Genomic DNA, 3,204 nt, shown 5'->3' with positions numbered 1-3,204 from the left:
GTTGCTTTGGGGCTGCAAAAGGGAACACAGTCTATGGACCTGTTTGTAAATAACAAATTGGTGGTTGTTACATGGTAGTGTGATTTGTTGATTACCGTTGAAGTTGGTGGCTGTCTGGTGGATGCAAAAAAAGAGCAGGCTGGATATAATGAGTTGGTGGTTGTTTGGCGGGGAGGCTGAAAAAGGGAACGCAGCCAACAGACCTGAAGAGAACACTATGAATTAGTAAATGTTACATGATGGTTTGATTGGTTAATTGGTGGTTAAACATTACATCGTTGAAATTTGTGGCTGTGCCAAAAACAGCAGCCTATGAATGATGTTTGAACGCAGTCAGTGGAGCTGTAAGAAACATGAGTTGGTGGTTGCTTGTGAGCTGCAAAAGGGAACGCAGCCAACATACCTGTTAAGAACACAATGAATTAGAGGTTGTTACAGGGTTGTGTGATTGCTTAATTGGGAGCTAAACATTCTTACCCATCGTTATACCATCGTTGAAATTTGTGGCTGTTCCAAAAAAAGCAGCATCTGAATGATGTTTGAATGCAGTCAGTGGAGCTGCGAGAAACATGAGTTGGTGGTTGCTTGGGAGCTGCAAAAGGGAACGCAGCCAAGAGCCAACGGTCCTGTTGAGAAGATAATGAGTTGCTGGTTGTTCTCTATTGGTTAATTGGAGGTAATTAAATGCATTCTTACCATTGAAATTCGTGTCTGTGCAATGGGGAAAAAAAAAGGGGGCAGTCTGTGAAGACTGTTGGACCGTAGTCAACAAAGCTGTAAAAAGCAAGGAATTGTTGGTTGTTTGGTGGCTGCAGTCTCCTCGTACGGGAACGCAACCAACGTTTACCTGTTGGAAAATAATGAATTGGTAGTTGTTAGTTGGTGGTTGGTGGTGGGATTAGTAAATTTGTTGGTTATACAATCTCACCGTTGAGTGGAAGGCGTGCGAGATTGTAGTAGTAGGCTGAGAGCATGTGGTGTTGACAGCAGCCATGATGGTGGAGACGGGGTAGATGAAATGCGGAGTGCGGTGTGGGGAATAGCTATAGCTACAGTGTAGAAAAGCGGAAAGAGGGAAAAGGTTAAGCCTTGCCGGCGGCAGGTCGAACCCTTTTCAGGTAGTGGAACCTTTTCGCAGGTATAAAAAAAGCACGTGACGGCAGTTGGACCAATGGTAAAGGGGATGTAAAAGTGAAAGGAAAAGGTTAAGCCTAGCTTGCGGCAGGTCGAACCCTTTTGCAGGTAGTCGAATCTTTTCGCAGGTAGAAAAAAAGACACGTGACGGCAGTTGGACCAATGGCAAAAAGGACGGCAAATTAAAAGGAAAAGTTAAGCCTAGCTGGCGGCAGTTTGAACCTTTTCGCAGGTAGAAAAAAAAGCACGTGACGCCGTCCAACCAATGGCAGCGTGCGCACGACGCTTTTTTCTCGGACAAACAAACAAACAAACAGATACACAAACAAATCCCGCCCACAAAGTACCCTTGGGTTTTTATAAAGGTAGTAGAAACTCATGGTATAACAGTGTATTCACATTGAATACAAGTATATTCCATGTAGTTTACATATAGAAGTAAAAACTCATGGTATAACTGTGTATTCACATTGAATACAAGTATATTCCATGCAGTTTATATATAGAAGTAAAAACCCATGGTATAACAGTGTATTCACATTGAATACAAGTATTTTCCATGCAGTTTACATATAGAAGTAAAAACTCATGGTATAACAGTGTATTCACATTGAATACAAGTATATTTGATGCTGTTTACAGATAGAAGTAAAAACTCATGGTATAACAGTGTATTCACATTGAATACAAGTATATTTGATGCAGTACACATATAGAAGTAAAAACTCATGGTATAACAGTGTATTCACATTGAATACAAGTATATTCCATGCAGTTTACATATAGAAGTAAAAAATCATGGTATAACAGTGTATTCACATTGAATACAAGTATATTTGATGCAGTATACATATAGAAGTAAAAACTCATGGTATAACAGTGTATTCACATTGAATACAAGTACATTTGATGCAGTATACATATAGAAGTAAAAACTCATGGTATAACAGTGTATTCACATTGAATACAAGTATATTTGATGCAGTATACATATAGAAGTAAAAACTCATGGTATAACAGTGTATTCACATTGAATACAAGTATATTCCATGCAGTTTACATATAGAAGTAAAAACTCATGGTATAACAGTGTATTCACATTGAATACAAGTATATTCCATGCAGTTTACATATAGAAGTAAAAACCCATGGTATAACAGTGTATTCACATTGAATACAAGTATATTCCATGCAGTTTACATATAGAAGTAAAAACTCATGGTATAACAGTGTATTCACATTGAATACAAGTATATTTTATGCTGTTTACATATAGAAGTAAAAACTCATGGTATAACAGTATATTCACATTGAATACAAGTATATTTTATGCTGTTTACATATAGAAGTAAAAACTCACGGTATAACAGTGTATTCACATTGAATACAAGTATATTCAATGCAGTTTACATATAGAAGTAAAAACTCATGGTATAACAGTGTATTCACATTGAATACAAGTATATTCCATGCAGTTTACATATAGAAGTAAAATCTCATGGTATAACAGTGTATTCTTATCGAATACAAGTATATTTGATGCAGTATACATATAGAAGTAAAAACTCATAGTATAACAGTGTATTCACATTGAATACAAGTATATTTGATGCAGTATACATATAAAAGTAAAAACTCATGGTATAACAGTGTATTCACATTGAATACAAGTATATTTGATGCAGTATACATATAGAAGTAAAAACTCATGGTATAACAGTGTATTCACATTGAAAAAATGTATATTCCATGCAGTTTACATATAGAAGTAAAAACTCATGATATAACAGTGTATTCACATTGAATACAAGTATATTCCATGCAGTTTACATATAGAAGTAAAAACTCATGGTATAACAGTGTATTCACATTAAATACAAGTATATTTGATGCAGTTTAAATATAGAAGTAAAAACTCATTGTAAAACAGTGTATTCACATTGAATACAAGTATATTCCATGCAGTTAACATATAGAAGTAAAAACTCATGGTATAACAGTGTATGCACATTGAATACAAGTATATTCCATGCAGTTTACATATAGAAGTAAAAACTCATGGTATAACAG

General features: G+C 35.6%; 1 long non-coding RNA gene across 1 annotated transcript; it reads right to left on the bottom strand.

Annotated features, from left to right (window-relative positions):
* Positions 1 to 272: 272 nt before the first annotated feature.
* LOC116935881 lies at positions 273 to 837 on the bottom strand. The gene is made up of 3 exons (XR_006642336.1): positions 697 to 837; positions 478 to 626; positions 273 to 403 (listed from the first exon to the last, which is right to left on the bottom strand). It is a non-coding gene; the product is annotated as an uncharacterized LOC116935881 (long non-coding RNA).
* Between the last annotated feature and the right edge of the window lie 2,367 nt (positions 838 to 3,204).

This window comes from Daphnia magna, unplaced genomic scaffold, assembly GCF_020631705.1.
Source record: "Daphnia magna isolate NIES unplaced genomic scaffold, ASM2063170v1.1 Dm_contigs393, whole genome shotgun sequence".
NCBI classification, from domain to species: Eukaryota; Metazoa; Arthropoda; class Branchiopoda; order Diplostraca; family Daphniidae; genus Daphnia; species Daphnia magna.
This window is presented reverse-complemented; position numbering and strand designations above follow the sequence as displayed.